Source organism: Enoplosus armatus, chromosome 5 (assembly GCF_043641665.1).
Source record: "Enoplosus armatus isolate fEnoArm2 chromosome 5, fEnoArm2.hap1, whole genome shotgun sequence".
Lineage (NCBI taxonomy): Eukaryota > Metazoa > Chordata > Actinopteri > Centrarchiformes > Enoplosidae > Enoplosus > Enoplosus armatus.
Window position 1 is genome coordinate 1,231,387 of NC_092184.1, and position 27,520 is coordinate 1,258,906.

At 46.0% G+C, this 27,520-nt stretch overlaps 1 protein-coding gene across 1 annotated transcript in view; it reads right to left on the reverse strand.

The window, feature by feature from the left end:
* The window catches only part of fat3a (FAT atypical cadherin 3a), a 134,566-nt gene extending 109,317 nt beyond the window's left edge, over positions 1 to 25,249 (reverse strand). The window contains exon 1 of the mRNA XM_070905520.1: positions 25,153 to 25,249. The gene's annotated coding sequence lies outside the window, so the exon portion shown is untranslated. The remainder of the gene's footprint in view (positions 1 to 25,152) is intronic.
* Positions 25,250 to 27,520: the final 2,271 nt, after the last annotated feature.

Consider the following 27,520-nt stretch of genomic DNA (forward strand, 5'->3'; position numbering starts at 1 on the left):
TGCTCTCGTAATGTAATGGACTCACCACTTATGTAAACCGTGTTAGAGCTGCTTTTGCTGGCCTTTCCCAGTTCCCAAGTCCCAGAGCTTTTCAGCTTGACCTGCTCATCAACCACGGCATGGTTTTGTGCTGCACTGATGCCCCTTTATTACACACACCAAGGCAACCCGCACCAATACAGCAACGGGCAAAACAATGCCACTGCATAGAGCACAATCTAAGTACACTCTCCTGAGGGGTTTCTCCCCAAAATCTCACTGAGTGTAATTCACCTCACTTTTTATGAATGAATGAATCTGCTTTCTAACCTCCAGTGGGAAAAATTGTCGGGCGCCTACATTTCTCGGCATACGTCAGCTGCAATTTCACGTGAGCTTTTCGTTCTACACGCCCCAAAATGAGATCACTACTTTAAAGGCACGGAGAGAAAAAAAAACTTAATTCAGACTCGTCAAATCCACGTTGATCCATATTGAGGAAATTGGGATCGGTGAGGAAAAACTCACCCTTCGAGATGCACTGGGTCCGTTTCACCTGACTAAGGCGATTGGCTATCGGCCAGATTGAGACCCATCCACATCAAATAAAGTTTCTTTGTTAATATCATAAAATTCAGTGTTTCAGTTTTCAGTCGTGGCAGGTTACCGGCCAAATTTTAATGCTAGGGCATCCCTGGTACATAGCATTGCTTCTTCTTCATCAACATTGGCATCGGCCCTGAGTTTAGGCCTCCAAATCTGTATTGAAAGAGGAAAAGTCAAATCGACGCATCTCTGTTTGACACGACATGACACAAAGCAGTACAAAGAGTTCTATGGGGATAAACTGAAGAACCTAAAAGCGGTTCTAAAACAAGAACAATAAGAAAAGTGCATTTTCAAGTGTGTCTGCGCAGACAGGCCTAGAGTTAAGAAATGCAGACACCAGCCGTGATCCAAACTGTAGCCTGCAGGCCTCCGAAGAAAAGGTGACCTGTAGTGCGCCGGTGGCAGTGGATGATGAAAGTGCGAGGAAGTGAGTCGAGGCAAAGAGTCGCTCTCCTGCTCATGCTTAGCATGCACGGCCACGCTCCTGGCTGTGGCATGGCAGCAGAGTGTTGATTCAGATCAAAGCTCGCTGCTGAGCTCAATTCAGTCACTTATTCACGACTGCGGAGCCTGCATCCTAATAGCCTCCGTGCCCTGAACTCTGCGGAAGGATGAACGCTTCTTTAGTTTCAGCTCAGCGTAGCTGGCCTTGAGTGGAGTGAAGCTCATATTTCACACCCACTCCGCCTACTCCGTTTTGCTCTTTTTGTTTTTGACGGAGTCACTTTCAGTTGCTCTCACGGATACACTGCTGCTGTACGCGCTTGTCTGCGAGCTAAGGCTAACTTCAAAATGCCTGTTTGTGTTTCTGACATGAAAGGTCAACGGAGAGTGACCGCAAGAATGGATAGGTTGCATTGGAGAGACGCCGTGCCCAGCATACAGAAACAACAGTCAGCTGTTTCTATGGAAGGCCAGGCAGAGGTTAGGGTTAGGGTTCATGAAGACTGATCACCAAACTCGGTGACCTTGGCATCAACATTTCACCATGAACACCGGCGTCACACATGATTCCCACACCACTATCGAGTTTACAGACCACATAACGGTGGCTGGCCTCACCAACAACAACGAGTCGGCCTACACCAAGAAGTCCAAAGAGCTCGTTGTGGACTTCAAAAAGACCAAAGGCTGACGGTGGTCATCGGTATCAATGGGACAGAGGTCTACAGCGTCGCCACGCTTTAAATCTGTGTCCACACCTCCGAGGGCCTCTCTCGGACCCTCAACACTTGGTCAGGCCCTGGTCAGGAAGGCTCCTGAGCACCTCTTCTTCCTGAGGAGATGGAAGGAAGCCTCAGATTCTGGTGGACCTCTACTGCTGCGCCATCAATAAGATCCTTAACGACTGCATCATGGCGTGGTACGGCAACTGCTTTGTCTTTGGCCCGGAAAGCACTACAGAGGAACACGTCACCGGTGCTCCACTCACCCGCCGGGCTGAGGAACAGCCTCTTGAAACAGTGGTTCGATGAAATTAAGACACTGGAAGAACTAATTTAGCCGATTTTTTTACCTAAATGTCTGGATGTAGCCGGACCTGCAAATGACAGAATCATATCTTCATCAGCTTCATGATCATTATATCATAGCGGCCTTCAGACAATATGGAAGTGCAAAGCAGGGCACGGCAGGCAGCAGGCAAGGATTCAGTTGTTAAAGTGATTGCAGGCTAATCACGTCAACAAGCGCGCGTGATGCTGAATTGCCGGGGGCTCAGGGGGACTCTTGACAAACCAGGTCAAACTGTTTGTACGCCACCTCTGCCATACACAAACCCAGAGCATAGAGGAAACGCTCCTCTGCAGAACTAAAGCAGAGTGGTACGTCTCGAGGCCAACAGCTACTCTGACACGTGATGGACAGGTGTTACTAGCTGTACACTGACACATGTCACATAGTTTTACTCCACACACACACACACACACACACACAAACAAGGTTTGCATGTCCAGTCTAGTCAGCCTCTCAGGGTTAAATATTCACAGCACATACCTCAGAGGCCTGAGCCCAACAATCAGTGCCCCCCTCCTCCCCTCTGCAACGCTCAGTCAGCCTCACACCGGGCTGCAGGCCTGCCTATTGCACACACACACACACAGCCTGCACTGCAAGATAAACACTTTGCAGAGGTGCCGGTGCAGTTTAACCCACAGTTGATGAGGTCTACTGTTTTAACCATGCTGCTTTTTCCCCATCAAATCCTGACATTCCTGGTAGGAACCTGCATGCCAATCTCAAAGCCAGTTTGAGATAAAATGATACAGATAAGCAGATATCCAACAATATTTCTCTCATATGAAGTTCACTGTTGGGGGGGGGGGGGGGCGCACAGAGCTGGAATGTTATTATAATTGGCACCTCTAACGTCCCAACAAGTTTTGTATGCGCTGGAAAGTTCACTCAACTGTAGCTAATTAAAGCTAATTCTGTGAGAGTTGGCAACAACAACAACAACAAAGAAAAACTCTAGTCTGGATAACATGCTCCCTGAATGCTAGTTTAGTTACTGTGCCAAAGAGAAAAGCATTCATTTTGAAAACGCGGGTTATGTCACTCAAGGCAACCAACAGAGTGGTCAGCCTTTGTCAGCCGTCATTCCGGCAGCCATCTGAACGCAATGAATTGTCCCTTTCGAGCCACGCCACGTCATCGTTGAACTAGGGCTTTGGGACAGTGCAGTAGCTTGTCTGCGAAGGTAACGTACGAAAACACCAATGTGCGTTTTTAAGGGCAATGAGAAATAACATGTCGTCATTTAGCGCCGCGATGTTTGCGTACTGACGTTGGGTTTCCTCTGACTGGCTGTCTGAGAGAAAGGAAGCCTGAGTTTGTGTTTAGAGATCATCTATCGCGCTGCCTTGCATCACGAAGCGGGCAACGCGATGCTTCTCTCGCTTGGAAGTGTCCGCTCTGCATAATTTATGACCCCGGTGCTAATACATTCATTCCTGTTTGGTGGCTTGGCGGAGCTTGTCTTCGAGACAGAGGCCGTCCCAGCCAAAACAGACTGACTGACTGTCAGTCCCGCTCTCCTGCTCTGCTGGGAGCCTCTCAGTTGCTAAGTGGCTGTTTTAACATCCACAACAAGCTGGAGAGCCGGGACACACGCCGCCGCACCATGTCAATATTCATGCGGCGCTGAGTGAGCTGACATTTACAATGCGACGGAACATAAAAGCACCGCGGAGTGAGATGCCCTGCCCTCACTTCTAATCCTCTCGCACCACTTCATAAACAGTCTGTTCATCAGTTACATCTAGTCAAAGCACAGTAACAAATACCCCTCACTAGCGCAGTTGAAAATCATCAGAGGTGTGTGGAGGCCAGGCCTCTTTTGGCACGGCGTGAGCCTCTACAATGGATTGCAAGTAGCTTCTATGTGAAGTGAGGCGAGGACCCACCACTGGCTGTTTGCGACAATTTGGGGGCCAGTTTTTCATGTTTCTTAAATATGTAATTTATATGCTCGGCCCCCGCTCTCTCCAGCAGCCCTAATCTGTCACCATCAGGCAGGAGGCAGCGGGAGTTTCTCTGTTAGTCATCTCCTTCCTCCCACCGAGCGGCCCTCCCCGTGTTAGACCTGATCTCCAAACGTTTCCCTCTCTCTGCCTCCTGACAGTTCTGCTGGACAGCGAGGCATCACACCAGGAAGAGACAGTATCTCATGCACAGTGACACGGGGGGAGGGGGGTGGGGGCGACTGCCAGGGGGGGAGTGAAGGAGGCAGATAAGAGAGGCAGAGGAAGATCTGAGGACATAAGCAGGGTCCCCCCCCCCCCCCCCCCCCCGCCTATCTAAAGTGTTTATTTTCACCGACTAAAAAAAGCTGAGGGGAAAAAAAAATTGAGCAGAAGTAGCACCAGACAGAAATGTAATGAGTGTTTTTAATTAATATGTAATTTCAGTAAATTAGTATAATTAATGTCAGAATGCTGGTAATGCCAGTTAGACCAAAATGTACCCGTAGAATGGAGCACTGAAAGCTGCCAGGCACCGAAAGCTGACATCGAATGTCTGATCAGATTCATAATCTTGTTTTCTTATTCTTTAATTAGATATCACGATATCCCTCGTAAAAAAAAAAAAAAAATTTAGAAACTCATGGTATCATGATGGCATGATGGTGTCGGAAAATGTTTGAAATGGTTTTTCAGTAAACTATTAACAGTTTGGCCCAACAAGCTACACTTTATGCCAACGCTGCAAAATCCTAATTTTGGTAGCTATTTGCAGTGATGCACTCTAAATTGAGTCTCAACTCGATCACAGGTCTATCAGTACCCCCCCCCCCCGGCTCTTCCAGAGACTCGGACTCAGTGCACTTCCCCTGTGGTAGCCAAGCAAGCTCCAGCCGTCATGTTAGCCGGACGTGACAGCCTAAATCTCCAAATCAAAGTTTCCTCTAGAGGTGGTAGCCTAAACCAGTTGTTGCTCTGCTAGGACTGTGGAGTGGAGAGTGCAGCCAATAAATGCTTCCAAATAGACTTCCACTCCTATTATCTACATATGTTCTTCACTTTGCTGTGCAAACAAATGTCATTCCGCAGGAATCTCGGCCAAGAAATTGCCAATTTATCCAATTCAAAAAGTCCCACTCTTGGTCCAATTTCTTTCTCTTCCCTACTGAATGAGGACCAGCCATCCCAGCTGCCCCCCCCCCCCCCCCATCCTGACACACATACACACCAGAGACACTATTAACCCACAGCTGCAGACCAACCTGCTTAATAATAAAATCAGAATGTGTCATATTCCTTTGCCATGTCGACTTCCACCACGCCTTCCGCGGATGCGGTGCTGTCAGAGCCAGTTAGGAGCAGCGTGTTGGGAAACATACTGACAAATCAACATATGATATCAGATCACAACGCGTGCCTGAGGATATATATTGTGTGTAAACTAGCAGGAAGGGGGAGGTTAGGGCTGGATGGTACGGCCTAAAATGTACATCACGGTATAATTTGAAGCAGGGATGGTAACAGTATACATCTGTCAGAAATCTGTCAAAAACTTGTTTCAAACTAAAAATTGTATTGCTATTTATTAGGCAAATAACAAACTGGAACAGCTAAATAGTCCTTATTCACATATATTAACCAAAAATCTTAATATTCTGTATGACCTCCTTTGGCCCTGATAACAGCTTGCATTCTTTGCAACCACTAAAACAAATGTTTCTGTTCAGGAATGCAAGTAAATAACTGTGATTTGGCATCTCAATCAAAAAATAATAATGTGCTTTACTATTTTTTTTTGCTTTTTTTTGTAAAACAGTAAATTTGAGAATTCATGGATAACAACAATAATTACATTTTAGCATTAAAGATATCATTTTGATTAAAGAGCTTGGCTTGCGCATACTGGTGGATTAACCATTACAGAGACATCAAATATTTTGGTAATCAGCAATTAATTTAGGGCAGCGGGGGCAAACACCTTACACTGGGTGGTGGTCTAATACATTTGTTAAGCACTGTATATGTGATTCCTGCTAGTTAGCCTGCATTTCTATGTGCCTTTGATGCAGTCTACAGGTGCCTTTGGGACTGAAATTTAGCTTCCTCAAAGCGCTCTGTCATGTTTCCACGACGCCGTCCATCGTCGCTACGTCTGTGTGTGCGTCGCCACAGCCGAGTCTTAAGCCGTGGACAAAATGTTTTCAGTTTCACAGGTGGCTTTGTTATTGTCACAGATAACTGGGCGAAGCACAGGCAACTTGCAGTGTACAGATATTTTCCAGCAGCTACAGTGAAGATTAGCGGCAGGAAAATGTGCAAGAGAGAGAGAAGCAAACAGAGAGAGAGAGAGAGATGGGAAGACGACAGGAACTCTTCCTGCAGTGTTGTTCAACTGCCTGTCAGAGCCCATGGTTACCGTCAGGCTGCATGTGTGAATGTGTGTGTGTGTGTGTGTTTTGCGCTAAAAAGAGCGGGAGGGAGCGAGAGAAGGGCAGTGAAATGTTAATGAGGGCAGTGGGATGTGAACAAACAGCTTCCAGCCTGATGAATCCATTCAGACAAAGACAGAGACACAGGGAGAGGGCTGCTGCAGGAGGAACTTCAGGGGTCAAACACTCAAATTTAAATATAAATGGACATGGATGACCCAGTAGCTCAGTGCTGTGTGTGTGTGTGTGTGTGTGTATCCCTGGCAGTAATTCTAGCACTTCTTACATGTGTTCATTCATCCCAAAGGTTCCATCATACAGCGTTGTTCATTTTGTCCCAGAGCAAATGAGACAGGCACATGTCTTTTGGGGGATTTCCCAGCACTTGAACGGACACGCAGCTCTTTTTGGTTAAAACGTCAGCGCGAACTCTGCTCCAACACTCTGGTTCGACTGCCGGCAAAAAATCTGCTTCGATCAAAGGCACAAGACGGTTTGTCAACAATGGCCGTAGGACAGAACTGGACAAGTCCCAGAGAATCGGCGAGCATCGCCGAAACGTCCCCGTCACGGACTGCCACGTGGTTGACGGTCGCAACTGTCTCCCACTGGATCTACTGGTTTGTATAATCGATGACAGGCCCACCTGGAGCCTGGTTCTGTTCAAGGTTTCTGTCTGTTAAAAGGAAGTTTTTCCTTGCTTGCTTCATGGTGGGAACTGTTGGGTCTCTGTAATAACATCATAAAGAGTACGGTCTAGACCTGCTCTGTATGTAAAGTGTCACGAGATGACTTTTTGTTGTGATTTGGCGCTGGAGGAAATGTAACTGCCGCCTGGATTATGTCCATGGAACGCATTTCCGATCCAGGAAGCAAAATCACGGGGAGGAAGTCCAGGTGGACGATAGGGCGTACAAAAGCACAGGACACCACCAACATGAGGTTGCCAGGATGTGCACTGCTGCCACTCCAACCAAGGTGCAAACGTCCGCTGGACGCTTGAGCCGAGTGTCAGGGCCGGGTTACGCCAGAAAAGAACTAGTCCCTCTGACTAGTGGACCGGTCTGTTTCTGCGGGTCCGTTATTTACTAGACAGAGTCAGGCTACTAAACACTTCATGGGAGGGGATAGGAAAAGATGGTGGTTATGGTTAAATATTGAAAAAGTCACCAGGTCCTTGTCTTGTGCTTCAGGTTAACACTGACCACCATCTTCCAACTGCTTTGAGTTGCCGAAACATAACCATAAAAATGACTTTTACCCTGGCGGTAAACAGCGCGATGCGCTCGGTATGAATGTTTCCTCGTTAAGTCAGTGAAAACGTAATCTGGGCAAACGCATTGATAGTCATTTGTAGTAGACGGAGTTGTAAAGGCAAGGTGAAGCCGAATGAAATCACTTTCTTTGCTTTGATTTGGGAAAATCCCTCACCTTCTGTGCTGTGTTTTGTTCCTGATTTCAAACAAAGCAATCGCTACGTTCCGCCTCTGGCTGGGGCAGCTGGGTTTGCCGTTCGGTTTCTGAAGACATTTTGCTATTTATCCGAGTGGCTTTATCAATTCTCTGCTCATGAGAAAAGGAATTTTAACATAGATAAGAATTGTAAGTAACATTAGAGCCGGGCTCACTATCCTTTACATCCTGTCAGGGTTTAGCTGGTGTTCAGAATTCACCCGTTTAAGCTGTAGCTCCTTTCTCCGCGTTTTAAGATAACAAAGGCGGTTCTTCTTTGCCGGTTTTGATACCTCTGCGCTCACTTGTCAGGCCTTTCATAAATACAGCCACACACACACACACACACAACTCAAAGTTCTCTCTCTCTCCCACCAAAAACACAGAGATGATAAGGTCCGCACCTTTTCAAATACTCTCTGCGTGAAATAATACTATCTGAAGGTGCAGTGACACTGAAATGTCAACAGCTCAGAGAAACTGTCTGTCTCCGTGGCCTCTCGACGAAGCCAACCTCCCCACGCTGTTTTCATTTTCATTTCCTCGACTGCACGCCGGCCCTTATCTCTGTTCCCCACAGACATTCAAAATCACCAAACCACTAAAAGAAATGGATGAATACAAATAGAATAAATCCTCTTTTCTCTCGGTCAGAGGTCAGGGGCAGATACAGAACACAAGCCAAGACCTGGCGCTTTAAAGGTTTCATTGTCTTCTTAAGGACACTCCAGCAGAGTGGGATCTTGAACCTGGGTCTTCCTCTTGGAGTAGGGTCCCTTTATAGATTGGATCATTGTGCTAATATTATGAAAAGCAGATCAGCCTTTTTTTTTTAATCAAAACTGAATAGACGATAAATTGGAAAAATCCTTCAGATTCAGCCAAGCAGCACAGCTGAACTGCTCATGTAGCGTAGGCTGAACTTTTCTGTCCTCCACTTCCAGAAAATGGATGTTTTTTTTCCTGTAGGTACTGAACACCGCCATTGGTATTAAAATGTAGGGCTGAATATTGAACTCAATGCTTTTTTGGTACTGACCAAAGTATGTCTGAAGCACCGAGCACCGAGCAACCTGCATTGAAAGCTGGCATTGAGTGTATCTTGTTCCATTACACAACTTTTCAAGGGGCACAGGGACCATTTCAGGAGCTCAGAAACTTTCTGTTTTTGGAACAAGATTCCCAATGTATCTCCTCTGCTATAGTTCCTGGTGTAGTGGGAAAATACAACATATCCCTTCCTCACCCTGAAGAGTTTATTTTAGGTCACAGGTATTTGCTGTGGTGCCCTTTGACCCTAGCAAGGGACCATAGACTTCTCTACGTGTTCTCAGTGGTGCCAAAAAAAAAAAAAAAAGTCTATTCCTCTGAGGGCTGTACTTTTGGATGGCCCCAGGAACTATCAAGGCAGAGTTTGCACAAAACTTGAGTACAGGTTCCAGGTACCAATCGAATCCATATTAGAACGAGGGATGAACACTTCTTGTAATGTTCACTGACATCCAAAACAACGTTTTAAGTCATTCAACTTCCTGACAAGTCCAAAGAGTGACCGTGTGAGAACAAGGGCGAGCAGAATCAAGAAAAAGACAAAAACTCATTTAATCAATGTGGTAACACACTAAATCAAAAATAAGCCACCCTAACACTCTTTTGAGGTTCTTCTGATGAGGAATGCGCAAAGGGGACTCTTTATCACTTGGAACTAGTATTATTTTGGTACCAGCACTGAAACTAGTATTGCAAAATTGCAACAATACCCAGTCCGAGGCCCGAGTCATTGTCATCCGTAGGTAAATGTCAGCTCTTTCAGTTCCCTACAAATAGCTTGTCAATAAATGATCACCGAGCATTCCACACATCCACACTCCAAAACCTTTGAGGAAATGGACAGCGGGGAAATCAGGTAAGTGTGCTGCTTCTGGAACTTTATGGCTTCTGTGTGAGTGTGTGGGGGAGGGGGCTACAAAGGTTGAAATGAAGCCCATTTCTCAGCAGAGCCTGTAGGCTCTCTGTACAGGATGTAATTTAAGCTGCTTCACTCACCTCATTCCTGTTTCTAGTCCTGCTTCCCTACACTGATCTGTTGTCAGGACACTGCTGTTGGATTTCCATTAGGCTGGATACCTGGTACGGACTGCAAGCACCTGCGATTAAAACCTGATTACTTGGGGTGTCCCGCTACGTGTATTCGTCCCAAACCGTAGAACGTTCGGTTTGGTATGTGACTTCCTTGGTTCGGTGGTAGTATCAGAGTTGATTATTTATGTCATACTTAACAGTGTACAGGTCAGAGTCTTACGATGGAGCATCACTGACATTTATTTATTCCGAGGTACAAGCTGAACCGTACATTTTGTGTCTCTCTCTTTGACTCTCTGGCGTGTGAGATGAGACTAAACTCCTCGACAGACAAAATGAAGTCCAGTCAGCCTGTGTGATTGAGATCCTGAGTCAGTTCTGCTGCGGTTAAGTGATGATCGATGTTTAACAGCGCTGCTTCAAATAAATCTATTTGACACGTTTTTTTTTTTTTAAGCACTTCATGCAACTCTAGGCCAGCTATTGGTGGTGTGTTTGCTGCATTAGCCATAGTTAGCACACTGGCCCACAGGCCTTCATCCCCAGTGACCGAGCACCAGAATAAAAGTCCAGACTTCTGCAGCATTACTATGCTACACCAATTGGGTCGATTCTGACCCAGTGACGTTTAACTGAAGCACAGCGTTAACTATGGTGGGCACTGCTTTATCAGATGCATATTGCTGCATAAAGTTCAATCACATCACCACATACCAGCTGACATACTGACAATATGGGGCCTGGGTCGACCATTCCGCCACAGAAGGACTGGCTTGTCTCTGGGCAAATAATCAAGCAGTGTGTAGTCTGCAGTTTGCACTAAATTTAGTCGGAACCTGGAAGCCATAAGGTGTATGTAAAACGCGCAGGTAGCTGGGAGTTTGGGGGGAGGGGTGGGGTCAAAAGGGGCACAACGGCACATTTTTACCCCAATGCCCTCTGACAGGATAATTTGGGCCATATGTGGGGCAAAGATGATATGTCTGCACTTACTGTCTGTCACGACGGCTAAAGAATGCAGCAAAGTTAAGAGTGCTAATATCATGAAGTCCTCATATCGTCAGGAATAAATGTTGAAATGACACTGTGTCATTTTACCATCTAAGGCAATGAAGTGCACACGGACGTGTCACTGTTTTTAAGCACTTTTAAATTACACATTTATTGTTGCCACAGGCCCAGTCACTGTAGACCAATTACAGGGCTTTTATACAAATCTGAAGGATTGGTTGGCTGGCCCTATTTTCGCCAGAGTAGTAGTAAATGTAAAATAGGTCAGTGTGTGTGTGTGTGTTCAGAGGCAGCCAATAGCCAAATCAAGCACATAGTAGAGGATGCACAGAATCCAACAATAGGTAATTACTGTTATCAGAGCCACGCTGAAGTCCCGGGAGCCTGGTTAGAGGTACAATCAGGTCTCATCCACGTGCACGCATGCACACACACAGACACACACAGACACACACACACACACACACACGCTCCCTGTAGTAATCCATCACACCTGCAGTGATGTAGTGCAGCAGCAGCAAACCTCGTGCTCGCGAGTCTGCAGGGAACGAGGAGGAAGAGGACACACTGAGCGGAGGTGCAGTGATGCAAGGCAGCTGAAACTGAGACACTACCCGCACCTTTTAACATCAACCAGCTCCGTGCCTCACATCTACACAGCTCTCTCTCCACACACACACACACACACACACACACACACACACAGAGAAAATGGCAGGTCTTGGGAGTGCAACCAACAACCTCCTGGTCACAAGCCTCTCTGATCTCCGGGCAGCCGCTGTCCCACATGATCACGTCCAAAGTGAAAAGAAAGGACATCACAGCCTGCAGGCTACACAGCCACAGAGGCAGGTTGCAGGGCTGCGCAGATTTATGACTCACTCAAAGTGCTCCCAAAAAGCTCCAAATTCATCAGGAAAATAAAAGCATGTGCGAAACTGCTCGAATAAAGCGGAGTATTCCCTCTACTCAGCCGCCGTGTGTGTCTGTGGAAAAGTAATAATAAGCCAGGAAGTATACAGTAACTTCCAGCAAGAAACGTGTAACTGTGTAAAGACTCTTTGTTGTTAAAATTTGCCAGTTAAGAGTAACAAATACACGGAGGCCCATTCCTGCCAGCAAAATAAATTATATACAGTGTTTAACAAATGTATTAGACCACCACCCAGTGTAAGGTGTTTGCCACCGCTGCCCTAAATGAACAGTATTGCTGATGACCAAAATATTTGATGTCTCTGTAATGGTTAATCCACCAGTATGTGCAAGCCAAGCTCTTTAATCAAAATGATCTCTTTAATGCTAAAATGTAATTATTGTTGTTATCCATGAATTCTCAAATTTACTGTTTTACAAAAAAAGCAGAAACAAAATAGTAAAGCACGTTATTATTTTTTGATTGAGATGCCAAATTACAGTTATTTACTTGCATTCCTGAACAGAAACATTTGTTTTAGTGGTTGCAAGAATGCAAGCTGTTATCAGGGCCAAAGGAGGTCGTACAGAATATTAAGATTTTTGGTAAATATATGTGAATAAGGACTATTCAGTTGTTCCAGTTTGTTGTTTGCCTAATAAATAACAATACAATTTTTAGTTTGAAACGAGTTTTTGACAGATTTCTAAAATATTTGTGTTTTCTCATTTTTATGACAGGTGGTCTAATAAATTTGTTAAGCACTGTATATATATATATATATATATATATATATATATACAAACACACAGTATATACACACATATCCATATACATTACCGCAGAGAACAGCAATACAGGGGGCACTATCACTGTGACATAAATTATTTCAAATAGAATTGTTTTTTTTTCTTTTTGGTTGCAATGTCGACCAAATAAGTGCCCGAGTCAAAACAAACACTGAGGATAGTTACACGTTGCAAACCAGGAACAATGAGCAGCTGGAAGAGAGTCAATATCTTGTAAAAAAAAAAAAAAAAAAGAGGGAACGACGCATAAAATCGAAATACAATCACAAAGGCAAAAAGTCAAATCACAGGAGAACAACAGCCAAAGCAAAGTCAAATAATGCACAAGACAAAAAAAAAAAATATATATATATATACAAGCTGACTCTGTGAGAAAAACAAACCCAGACTCAACTCAACTCACTGAAATAAAGCTTTGAATATAATAGAGCCAAATAAGCACCAGTGTCAGTGCTGGAGGATCGGAGTGTGTGTGTGTAAAGCTGAGGGGTTGGGGGGGGGGGGGGGGGGGGGTATTGAGAGTAGAGAATAGAAATAGAAAGAGAGCAGCAGCAGAAAGATAAAAAGACGCACAGAGGAACACTGACGGGCCACTGAATAATTATGGCCATCGGACGTCGAGCGAAAGCCTTTTTACTTACATTACTGCGAGTGCCATGACGGATGTGAGCCTGCGTGTGTGTGTGTGTGCGCGCGTGTGTGTGTGTGTGTGTGTGTGTGTGTGCATGTGTGTGTGTGCGCGTGCCATCCGTCCTACTTGCACTAATGCCTGCTTGTCATCATTTGGTATGTGCTCGTCAGCACCAACGGAGATAGAGAGAAGAAGTGAGCGTTCTGTGAGTGATTTGCTCCCCCCCCCCCCCCGTTACACACCAGCCACTCATGTTGAACCCTCGACCAGTGAGCAATACAGGTGCTAAACCCCCCCCCCCCCCCCCCCCCCCCCTTGCCCTTGGATTGATATTAGGATTCCTGTGTAGTCTAAATAAAGAGAGAGAGAGAAAGGAAACTAAAACAGACCTTTCTTTTTTTTCACCGTTATGTCAGTATTTAAAGAACAAGCACTCAGCTGATCCCCATTACTGCGGAGATAAACCGCCTGCCCCCCTTCGCAAAAGGATTGGCTTCCCATAGCAGTTTAGGTTTTAGATTCGGTTCCAGGGCCGATAGAATATGCTAAACTCGTAGAGAGACGAGAAAAGCTGGCACGGACCGACACGGCAGCAGCACATTGTCGGCGGGATCGAAGTCCGCATCTCCCGGTTTCGTTTTCATCCATTCGTCGCTATTTTACGCCGATCAACTCGATAGCATTTGGACCGGGTGACTTGTGAAGAATAAGTGCAAAAACTGCGCCAAGACACACCATCAAGCAACATTTCCTACACTACGCTCTGCTGCTCGTCTCGACGTCCATTCAAGCCGTCGACGTGGACCTGTTTGGCTGACACTCCAAACAGGTTCGGGCAAAATTTTCGGATTCAACAGAGAGCTAGCGAACCTCAGCCCCTAACATTTCCGCCTCTGCGCATCTCCTTTTCCGACACCCACTCGCGCAACAGGAAATTACACGGAACATCCGCATGGCTGCTTTTTTTAATCTGTCATCAGTCTCATTCGACTAATCTCCGTGGCTCTTCAGATGCCAGATGAGTTTAGACCCCGAGTTTAGCACCCAGGGGTGCACCCGAGAGTCTCAGGAAGACGGATAAGAGTGATGTATGGACACTCGCATGCTGCTCACAGCCATTTGGTTGCAAACATTACAGTCTGTGAAAGGTCAAAACCGAGGCTGCTAACTCCCTCTCTCTCTCTCACACACACACACACACACACACACACACTTCTCAGCTAATTCAACACTTGAAGTGAAATGAAGCCGGCTTTTTCTGCAATTTCTGCTCCCAAGGGTTTGGAGACATTCCGATTATCTCCTCCGTCATCTTGGGCGGATAGCTGCGGTGGTTAAGTGAAGAGAAAGCGCGACCCCAACAATCAATGCGGTCGTTTGTTATATTCTGATTTTGTGAAAGACAAGAGTTTGCATCTCAGTTCGTGGCTGAATTACCTTCCGCACCGAAGCTCATCAAACGCTCCCCCAAATGAGCTATCGATCCCCACAAAACGCCACCGCGCGCCGCTCCGAACGCAGAATGTTCCCCTGTTTCCTGCTGACACGGTCTCCCCCGCTCTGAAACAACAACATCTATCAAAGGCAGGAAGGGATCCGGCCGCTCGGTGAAACACCTTCGGCAAACAAGAAACCAGAAATTGATTGAGAGGTTGGCGCCGTCAAGCAGCTCTGCTCGGAAGAAAAAAGGGGCCAAAGTCACAAGCGGTTTGGGCCGCACTGTATCACCGAGCCGACCCACGACGCCACACAGTTTGTAAAATCCGCTCCGCGCTGAGACGTAGCCTTTTGTTTTTTTCCTGAAGGCAGAAATATGAAGACCTGTCTCCGTGTTCGTTCTCTCTGTTTTCGTGCATCTTAATGAGTGGGTGGTGAGAGTCTCTGCTAGCCAGTAAATTATGCCACAGAGAGACCCTGACTCCACTGATACCCAGCTGTTTCTTTTGGACTTGTCCATTTCGGCGTAATAAAAGAGGAGCAGCACACCACCGAGCAGGCAGGCAGGCAAACTTATTACAGGAACGCATTTCTCTCAAATAGCAGCAGAGGCTGAGGGCTTTTTTTTTTTTTTTTTTTTTTTTTTTCTCTCGCAAAATGCAGCTGAAGCTTTTGTGAGATTGGACTGATGTCGTACTGTGAACAGGCTGGGTCAGGGCTAGATTGCCACCGATCCCCCACAGCAAGGCTACAAGTCTGCACCCCACCCGTGGCTGCAGTGTTCATCGCTAATGCGACAGTGTTGGACGCACGAAAAAAAAACCAAAACATGGCACTACATAACAGGTCGCGGAATCATCAAATCCATATGTTCAGCAGAATTCATGGCAGTCTGGCCCCATTTCATTATGTAATGATATGTTATATTACGCTAGATTGAAAACAAGTGAACATTTTAGTTGAGGGTTCTTACACACTGTGTAAGTTTAATACTAATCCCAAAAATATTGACACACATGTCAGGATTCTATAAAAAATGAAAACCACATTCATGCAAAAACAGTATCTGCCAATTAACAGACTTTCTAAACTCTCAAATGTCCAGTGGCAGGCAGGCGGCAGCAACTATAACCTCACTATGGCAACACTCTTCTCTTTAAAGCTTTCCTCAATTGTTGTTCAGGGTCTGCCGCTTATGTTACTTCACGCCCTGATATACTGCACCCCTAAAGGAAGGATATCTCGGGGGGGGGGGGGGGGCATTTTGAACAGTTTCCTGACATCTTTTCTACTGGCACCTTACAGACCAAACAGTGCGCTAGATAGATACAGAGAGCAATATTTCGCCATCACAGCAAAAACTGCCAAAAGGGTAATGTGTCGATACCTCTGGCCGGACTAACCCGTCACGGCACAGGATGGATACCCATCTGCTGCGTGCTGGGCGTGAGGGAGCATGTAGGGGGGCACCCTGTGCGGACGGTGCAACCTGCGCGCTGCCTAGGTGTCTAACGTTCTCAGCAACACAACATGTAATGATGACACTGACACGTCAATGGGCTGCTGCAACTGTGACGGAACGAAAGGGAAAAACAAACAAACAAATGGAGCGATTTCGTGGAAAGTAATGAGGGTCAAGTCAAAAACCACATAAATGGCAACATATGGGCACTTGACAGCGTGACCCCCCCCCCCCCCCCGCCGTTTCTCTTCACACTGTGCGAGCACGTGCCTCCCGCTCGCGTTCCTGCTCGTTGATGACTTGGAGCTGCATTTTCGGCCCAATTAGACACACCTCCAGGCCAGTTACACGATCCCTCCGACCGCCCTCTTGCATGCGCATGCATATGGAGCGAGCCACGGACCGTCATGCACACACAGGCTGGGGGAGCACTGCCGTGGGACCCGACCTCCGCGTTAGGGAAGACGGCAGGTGGCTGAAACCAATCTGGAGTCAGCAGTTCAGGTCTGAGGTTTAATAGAAGCGAATAGACCTGCTGCCTGAAAATGTATTGAAACTAATGGAGAACGGCTCCTCGAGCGAATGTTTTCACCTGCTGTATGACAAATAATTATTTATATGGAATATATAGATAGGAGTCCCGCACGTGTGTGTACTGAAAATAATAAAACAAATCCATACATTTTCATTGGTTATTTTAGGGTATTTTCTACCATTTTAGGAAAAACAATAGCAGTCTAAGGAGCACAATCAAGTGTGTATATATTTAAAAATATGAAATATATACACACATGTGCAGTGTTAAAAAAGACTTCTCATGAAAGGCGTTTAATGAACATAAATTGTAGCATTTTTCAGAATTTTTTCAAAAATCCATTGATAAAAGCGTGATTTTTCATGCGATCTAAAAAAAATAAAAATTCAAATCAAAGTTGTACGGTTAGATACTTGTGTCCAAATTTCAAAGGCTTTCGACCAATCCGAACTAATGTTGTGGCATTCCCTTATCACGCTAAATATAGTCTTAGGAGCGCAAATGGGTTAAATAATCATATTAACAATTAAGTACAATTATTCAAGAGTAATGACTTGTGTCAGCAGTCACTGTGGCTTGGGGGAAAGGAACGTTTAATTGGTTTTCTGCACACACTGGCAAGAACTTCATCTCCTTTTCTGTGTGTGTGGATGTAAAAAAAAAAAAAAAAAAAAGGGACTCCTGGCACTGTGTCAGCTCTAAATCTGACACAGTAAATGAATAGCAGTGGACATGATTTAATATGACAAAGAACCTACTGTGAATTATTCTGCTGGCTGACTAGACAGCTGCCATGAAAAAAAAAAGGAGGGGGGGGGGGGGGGGGGGCTCCTTTTGAAGGCTGATACAGTAATTAATTTTTGAACCTGTGTGAATTCAGAGCTTCATTTCCAGATTTTGGCTCGTGGTCAGGTGAGCCCTGCTGCAGGAGGGGGGGCAGGGCTGTCCGAGCATATACGGACAGCCGGGTAAAGGCTGGTTACAGCTTCGGCTCAGAATGACCAAAAAAAACAAGGAGTGCAGCGAGCAATTCTGCTGAACAGTCCCTTATACTGCTACTGTACTTATTCCGCTGTAGTAGTTCCCCGTCATCACATCATTATATAACTTTTAAATGACTGAAACTAACTTGAAGGCTTTTCAGAGCTGTTGTGTTGTAAATAAGTGAAGCATATTTGCGCTGTAATAATTTAAGCAGATGTCAGCCTGCGCCCCCCCGCCCCCTCTTGTTTTTTTTATGGTGAGACAGGACTTTAACAGGACAACACGGAAAACAAAACAATAAATACAGAACAATTAGCCGAAGTTTGGTAAGGTGATGTTATTTGTTGACTCAATGTTAGCGCGCGCGCGCGCGTGTGTGTGTGTGTGTGTGTTTCACACGGTCGGACGAGGGAGAAGTCTATGAGGTGGACGGGAAAGAGAGAAAGGTAAGTGGTGAGCTAAGGGAAAGCAAGAGAGAAAGACAAAGAAGAGGGAAAACAGCTAATAATAATAATAATAATAATAATGATATAGTCAGGGAGAGTAGCACATCTGGCCTGGCAACCACAAGGGAGCTCCAGAGCGGGTCAGCGGGGTCAGGTCTGCCGGGTCAACAGTGACAACACTGTCACCTTTTGTGATTATTAGTGTGATTATTATCTCTGCACTGTTATTAACCATGTTTCCAATATTGTTATTATTATTATTTGATCCCTTCCTAAATTGCTGTTTATTGGTAGTGGTTAAGGAGAGGAATAAGGTGACCCAGCCAACCTTCTCCTGCGGCCCCCCCCTTTTAACTCTCTCTCTATGTCTCTGCTGCTTGGAGCTCCCTGCATATATTAGGGCCGTGCGTCTCTCCCTTGTAAAAAACCCATCCGATACACACCTAGTTGGTCCACGATACGATTCAGGGACGATATATTTGAATAAAATTGTTTAATGTGGCCATTCATTTTCCATTATAAATGAAAATAAGCCAATTCTATAAAAACAGCATCGCGTACCTTCAAATAGATACTGTATATTTCATAAAAGACCAAGTGTTTCTGTTGCTCAAAACAGACCTGACAACAAGTTATGTAACAACGAGCAACGTTCAAAATGCGACTGAGCGTTAGCCGCCCAGGTGACGCCTTTCGAAGAAAAAAACAAACAAAAGCATCTGCCAGGACAGCTACGTATTTGCTGCCGCAACTACGGCAACAACAGACGCATTCGGCCGAAAGTCGCCGGCGTAGTTGTGGACTGCAGCTCAGCGTTTAACACGATCGTCCCCTCTAGACTCGTCACAAACTTTCAAGACCGGGGACTTAACTCCCCGCACCCCGTGCAACTGGATCTTCAATTTCCCGACAGGCAGACCTCAGACCACCTCATGCCTCCTCATCACCAACACAGGAGCCACGCAGCTCCACAACTGTCCGAGTCGGTGTGGACACTGGGGGCTGCCGAACAAATTAAGTAGTAGCAAGCCAGGCGTCACTCTATAAATAACAGCATGACAGCACTTTAGGCTGTGTGGTGTTAAAGAGGGTCATTCAACCAGAGTGGCAGTGAGTCAAGTCTCAAGTCCGCGTGAGCTAACTGCAATATGATGATGATGATGATGATGATGACCATCAAGGTCTCTGAATGAGGAATGGCACGACACTAGGTTCGACGTATCTGAACATTTTGCTCTTTAAAGCTATCAAGTATTGTTTTTACAATTCCCTTTCATATGTGTGTATATATATTATATATATATATATATATATATATATATATATATACACACATACATATATATTACAGAATTTGAGCTTCAACCGTTTCTGAAAGAAAAGAACAGGTGCAAAGAACAGATGCTGTCGTTCACTAAACACTAGTGACTTAAATACTTAATCTGGCATCCTTTGCTTTAACACAGATCCTGCGTGGATCAAGCTAGAACCCGCGCCTGTTCTGCATCGAGCCTTTTTATTTTCCTGCACCTGTTGTTAAAATGTGCATCCCGACCCATCACTGACTGTGTCACAGACGGCTATAGGGAACCCGAATTTCAAACCTGACTCAGCATTTTGAGGGTTCGCCCCAAACGGTTTTTGGCGTGAGCCCTCAAATCAAGTCAAGTCTCTTACACCTGACAAACTCTCACTTACCTGACAAACTCTCACTGACTCACTGACCCCCCCCCAGAACACAAACACAAGCTATACGTTATATTAACGTACATCACCCCTGTCCCCACTGCGTTACATTAACGCACCCACCCCCTACTGGACACTTTATCTGGACACTTTACTTTATTCTGGTCACTGCACTGTTGTTATTTATCTTATCTTATTTTTTTTTTTTTTTTTTTTTTTTTTTTTTTTATTCTTATTCTTATTTTAGCTTTTATATTCTACTTATTTGTTATCAAAACAATAGCACCTTCAGACCACAGCAAATTCCTTGTAATGTATGTTACTTGGCAATAAACAGTTTCTGATTCTGATTCTGATTCTGATTCTGACATGAGACTTAAGTTAGCCACTTCATTTCAAGTGCTTTCGTTGTTTACAATCCATGTGACACTTCAGCACTTACACTTGAGATCACACTTCAGCTGCTTTCGACTCCTGTGCTTCAATTGACTGAGACATAACATCTTATAACACAAACAACAAGCTCCAATTCAACCGCACACAGCTTTGACTTGACACACAAGTCGCGCTTTTCAACTGCTTTCGGTTCTTACACTTGAAATGACACCTCAGCTTGTTTTAATACTTACACCATCGACTGACACTTCAAACCCCTGCATTGCTTCAACACCAAACAACGCTTTTAAGTGCTTCAACTTAATCTACAACATCGCATACAACATTTTCAAATCGTTTACAGTGTTGCACCTGCGGTAAACACACTTTCTTCTTTCATCATTTACATGATTGCAAGACTGTGACAGTGATTGGGGATCAGAATTGTTGTTGTTGGTTCTACCCATCAATATGAATTTCTGTGACTTAGTCAAACTTGAATCTAAGTATCAGGTCTCATTTCCACAGCTCAGGGAACAACAGCACCCTCTCCCTATTTTCTGCCATGCAGTAAAAAGTAGATTTCCCTCACAATCTGACCTGCTGGCACGCTCCTGTCCTATGCAGAGTGGAGCCCCCACCAGTCACCACTGTTGCTGGCAGCAGCGTTCAAGACGATGGTCTCAAGTCAGCGATTTAAAACGTGCGTTGCCGCGATTGATTGGTGGTGAACTGACACGGCACCTTGAAATTGTCAAACAAACAAGGCCAAATCTGGATGATTAGCTTTCCAGATGCTAAACTCTGTTTGACTCTTTGTCCACATGCAGACGGCGTGTTCAGAGCGGTGAGCAGAGAGGCAGGTTGACAGTGTCCACACACATGAGAGCGAAAAAAGAAAAAAAAAAGGACCATACACAGATGAAAACGACAAAGACAGACAATACTGCTGGGCATCTGGGCTGACACAACCACCATTCAACAGAATTCCAGCAGTCGCTGAGAACAATAGCAGGCCTGTTTCACGCACACACACACACACACATGCACCAGCCAATTGCACAAACACTGGGGACGAAGCACCAGTAGACAACAAGCAACCCCCCAGCCTGGATGAAGAGGGGGAACCAAAGAAATCCCTCAACTCTCTCCCTCTCTCTTTCTGTCATACACACACTGAGAGGGAAGGAGGGAACGGGGAGGGAGGGGGGAGTGCAGAGTGCTGGCATTTGGCACGAACAGACGCTCACAAAGCCCTCGGGACCCCAGAGATGAAGGAAAAGAGGGGGGGGGGGGGGGGGGGGGGTTGGAGGAGGAGGGGTTTGCAGGATGCCATTTTCAAGCAGGCAGCCTGTGGAGCAAGGCGCTCAGGGAGAAGGAGAACAAAACGAATGGAGGCAGGGCCTCCATCTCCCCCTCCCCTCCTCCTCCTCTTCCATGTGGAGGTCAGCGTGCTCAGCAGGGAGGTCAGCCACTGCAGGCTGCGGCGGCGCGGCAGCTCCTCTGCAAAATCCCATGCACACGTTTTCTGCAGCGATGCAGTCAGAATCCAGATAGGCTGCATGCAACCACGCAAGACTCCCCTCGTCACACATTGCAAGGTGTAGGCACTACCCGACGTGCTGGGCAGCCAAGCACTGCTCAAACCCACACAACTTCAAATGGAAATCACATTTCCAAAGACGCCAGAAAAAGTCCGGCTGAATTTTGGAGAAATGCGAGTGAGCGTGCGTGCGTGTCTCTGGCGGCGTTTGAATATTTCACTCAGCGTCAACCCCATGAAGCTTCAATTAAGTGGCGGAATAAGCAAATGCAATACTATTGTCAAAATTACCCATAGCAAGCAAAGCAAGCCCAGAAATAGCCTTGATTAGCCAATAGGAAAAAGCAGAGAAGCTCTGATGTGGGAGCCATTTTGCTCAATTGGTTGTTGACACTTCTGCATTACTTTTCACCAAGCGGGTCGACAGTGTCGCTGCCGGAAAAAAAACCCCAGGATTTCGACAACGAGGAGGACTTCCTCCATTCAGAAGCTCAGGTTTACCGCGCGGATGTGATGCACTTTTGAGACACTGCATGCGGCCACTTCACCTGGTGGTTTTCGGTCAAGAAATCATTTCAATTAAACCACGAAGGTGAACGTAAAAACACCAAAATCGTCTAGCCACATCCCTGACATCATCTCCAGGTTAGTCTGTCTAAACACAGAAATATGGAACAAACAACAATATCACTGCCCAGCACACTGGACCCACTGTAGTTTTCGTACCGCCCCAACAGTCCCAACCCGAAGACGGCATAGCACACATATTCCACACCACCCTATCTCACCTCGACAAGAAAGGGAGCTATGTGATGATTGCCGCTCACTGACTACAGTTCGGCGTTTAACACCATAGTTCCCCCCTGGGCTCGTCACAAAGCTCAAGGACCTGGGATTTAATGCCTCACTGTGCATGTGAATCCTTGACTTCCTGGCGGGTAGGCCCCAGGTGGTGAGGGTGAGCAGACACAACTCTTCCACCCACATCCTTACCACCGGATCACCCCGGGGGCTGTGTTTTGAGGCCCCCTGTTGTACTCCCTGCACACACACACACACACACATGCGGAACCACTTTCAACTTCAACACCATCATCAAATTTGCTGATGACACGGCCGGTTATATGACAAGGCCCACCTGAAGGAAGAGGACCTGACCCGCCGGTGTCAGGACAACAACCTCCTCCTGAACATCAGCAAGACAACGGTGCTGATGGTGGACTTCGGGAAAAGCAGGGAACTATGCCCCCCCCCCCCCCCCCCCCAACTTAATATCAACGGGTCCTCGTTGGAGAGGGTGGACAGCTTCAGGTACCTTGGGTGTCCACATCAACGAGGGCCTGTTCCTCAGACCCTTGAAGAAATTCCAGATATCCCCTCAAATACTGAGGAATTTCTACACCTGCACCATCGAGAGCGCCCTGACGGGGGAACATCACTGCCTGGTACGGAAGCAGCACTGACGGAATAAGTTTCTAAGTGAAAACGAGCTAATTTCCAAATATGCCAAGCTGTTTAGCTTTAAGGGGAAATCTGAGGGGGAAACGGGGTTTGGGAGGTTAGTTTAGAAGCCAACCACGCAGGAAAACACAGGCTTAATGACTGTTTTTTGTCATTTTTTGGTCTCATGATAAGGAAGTGGAGGTCATAGATTATCATCCATTTCAGCCACCAGCCACAATTAGACACAACAGCAAGAAGGGGCCAACTCTACTGGGTGCAGTAATACACATACCATGTCAGTCCGCGGTGGGCCAGGCTGAGTTCCAATCAGCCTGTGCGACACAGGTGAGAGAGAAGGAGGTGACGAAGGAGGTGTAGGAATAAGAGGTGATGAGGAGGATGGAAGAGGAGGAGGAGGTGTTGGGGGAAAAGAGGCGAGGAGGAGGAGGAGGAGGTGTAACACAGGCCGGCACAGCAAGTGAATAGACAGCTGTGTGGTTGTTTGGCTGCCTGCCTGCCAGAGAAAGGTGAGAGGAGGAAGCGTTCACGCACGCACTCACACACACACACACACACACACACACACACACACAGTAGCAGATGCATAGTGTGTAATGTAGGTATGTGCGTGCTTGCGCAGGCGCGTGTGCATGTGTTAAAACAGGTATGCGCAGCCCGGCAGTAGACTGAATGTCATCTCAGATCGCTGTCATCCCACATCCTGATGACTTTTGCAGAAGCCTTTCCGACAAGAATGAAGACTCCACCCTGACAGAGCAAGCCCTTCACTCTGACTGCTGGTAACCTTCATGATGCAGCCTCCCTTTTTTTTTTTTTTACACACACACACACACACACACACACACACTTGCTATGTACATGCACACTTGTTTTCACCAAATGCCCGCGGGACACTTCAGACCAGCCCCCAGTTGTTGCTTCCATCTGCCTGCCTGTCTGTCTGTCTGCAGCAACACACACACACACACACACACACACACACACACACATGCACCTCTAAACTCCCAACATGTCAGCACTGCCATCACATGTCAGCCTGCAGGACCAAAAGAAAAAAACCTAAAAAAAACAAACAAACATCCAAGGATTTCTGCTCCTTCTGCTTTCAGGCTTCCAGCTGATGGTAATGGCACACTAATTATGATTTCTTTATTCCACTCCCAAGGCATTCCAGCTGTGGCAGCGGTGGATGTGCCTTTCTGTAGGCCACAGTGTTACGGAATCACACATTAACATACAGGCGCAGGGAAGGCCCGCTCCATGAGGCTCTACTTCTTTTTCTTTTTTCTTTTTTTTTGTTTTTTTGGTCAACAGCAGATACTGAACTTGCTGCATCTGATGCACAGAGTCGCACCTGTCTCAATCTATGACATGGACGGAGCTAAACGTTCAACCTTAACGCACAACTGGGTGCCAAATTTCTGTTTCTAACAATGCAGGTTGCGGAGCGAGAGGAGGAGGGGGCGGGGGGGGGGGGGGGGGGGGTCAATGACAGAGACGCGGCGATTGGGTCGGGGACCGGACCCTCAGCTGTCCCATGCAGCTGAAGCTGGAGCCCCGCAGCCCGCCGTTCGTCAGCAGTCGCCGCTCAGTCACACGAGCGGAGGAGGCGGCGGCGGCACATCGCAAGCGGTAGCGTTGCTGCCGGATGGTCCCGGCGGCTCGGGTCACCCACCTCGTCCCACTCTTGTCTTGCAGATACAAGAAAGCAAAGAAGAAAACGCAGAAACGGCTGAGGGGAGAGCCGTTTCCCCGCAGTCACGCCGCGCACGTTTCGTCCGCACAACTTTGCCCACGTATCTCAGCGGGGGTTGCGGCTCTGGGCTCTAACCCGCGGGACTCACCCGGCCATTGCTGCAGAATATCCCGGCGAAAAAGAAGTCCGTCCTGCTCAGTATCATCCACGCCAGCAGAGCCGCTCCGGTGACGATAGACTGCCGACTGACGGTCCTCTCCGCTCCGCACCGCGCTCTCTCTCTCTCTCTCTCTCTCTCTCTCTCTGCTGCTGCTGCTGCTGCTGCTGCTGGAGCCGCGCGCTCGTGACGGGGCCGGGTCGCGCGCAATGGGTGCGCGGGCACAGCGCAGCCTACCGGAGACTCCACAGATTAGATTTCCTGCCCCCCCCCCCTCGTTTTTTTTTGTTTGTTTGTTTGTTTTCTTTTGTTTTTTTTTTGTTAAATGCGTTAATTAAGAGACTAGAAATCTGTATCTATTTCACCTGTTCATACACTACCTCACTATTTATTCTAAATGTTTAAGTGCAATACATATATAGTCATACACTTCAGTGCAACACATACATACATATACATTGTTATTGTATATATTTTTTTTACCTCATTGTTCACTTAAATACAGTAAATGTGCATATTTTTTATTTTCTATTTCTTATTTTTATATTTTGTACATACTTTTAGTTCTAAATTATGCACCGGTACTGTACAATTTCCTCCCCCGGGGATCAATAAAGTATTTCTGATTCTGATTCTGATCTGATTAAATGATTCATCCCATTCTTTAGCGATCTAAACCGACTGTATCCTACATTTAATCTTCTGAAGATGCACACTGAATGGATGACTGAATGGACTGAAACTGGAGTGTTTATTGAACCTTTTGACAAATCAAAAAAAAAAAAAAGAAGGAAAACAGAAATGAAATATCAATTTGCATACGTGAGTTTTAATTTGTGTCATTTTTGTACAAAAACCATATAAAACACAACATTTTTTCGCCCGTCAAACTTTTGAGTTTCAATGCCATCCTTTCTCACATCAGGGGGCACACTAGAGGTTGGCCTTTTGCAGAAGGGAGGGGGTGTGTGTGTGTGGGGGGGGGGTGTTCCTCCTGCTTCTGGAGAGGATAGTGGTCTGCCACACTTGGTTTTGCCCTTTCCTGCACTTGTGAGAGAGGGGTGCCAACAGCAGCTTGAAACCTTTCGCAGGGGGCATGGGCTTCTGCCTGGGCTTCAATTCCTTCTGGTGCACTGCATGTGTCTTACATACAAAAATGATCCCACTGATGATGTAGAGTCACAAAAACTCATGTGTCAAATATGATACACTTGGCGTTACAGGGTTAACGAAGCAGGGTTACAGCTGGGGGGGGGGGGGGGGGGGGGCGACCAGGGCCAGGTTGACCCACGTTGCCTGTACAAATTAATTTGTCGAGATCAATCGAGCTCAGTGAGATCATTTTTGTTGTTGTTGTTGTTGTTGAAATGGTTGCCTCTTCGTCCTTGCACGTCTTTAAAAGGTAGCTACAATATGCAACAGCACCGCATTTCAAAAAATGTCCAAATGTTCCCTGTCTGTTGTGTTGAGTTGTGTGCTTACATGATCCCAAACCCAGACAAATCCAGGTTTTATTCAACGTGACGGCGCGTTTCATTTTGGCCACCAATTTCTAGTTTGTTATTTTAATTGTTTAATTGCACCCTATGGATAAACTGAAAACACCAAGCTGTACAATTCAAACAAGGTCTTCCTGTTCAAAACAGAATCACGCCAGGATGTTTTCAGTTCATCCATAGGGTGCAATTAAACGTTAATTAATTGCTTCTAGGAAATGATAACAAACCAGAAATTGAAAAAGCAACACAAACAGGATTGAAATCGTGAAATAATAAAATAGTATAAAAAGGAGTATACAGAGAAAGTTAAATAAAAAATAAGATTAAAAAAAACTGAGCAAGCAGCTAGAATAAATGATATTCAGATACAAGTATATGGAGTTTCCTGGCATGGCACGTTTGGCCTTTTTATGCATTTATTGAATAGAGAAAATGTATTTTTTTTTACGGGGGGATTTGGAAAACCGACATTTAAGTGTCTGTGATGGACAAAACCATTTATTTAATGAATAAAAAAAATAGGGTTTGTTAAAAGAGTGTGTTTAAAATACATATTTTTCATCGTGTGGTAAAATGTCAAGTTCATGGGTAAGGGTAATGGTTGATGCATATATGTATTTTATTTCATTTGATAAAAGGCTGCTTGTTTTATGAAGTGATATCTTTCTAGAGAGGTGTATCTGGTCCTTTGCTCGGTAATTGCTCGTTAAGAAGAAAGGAGGTGACGAGTGAATGCAGATGAGTGAGAAATAAAAGTCCTTCTTACTGATGAATCCAAGTTTGAGATGTATGGCAGTAACAGAAGGGTGAATGTAAGGAGACGAACAGGAGAGAGAATGATACAGCAGTGTTTCAAACCT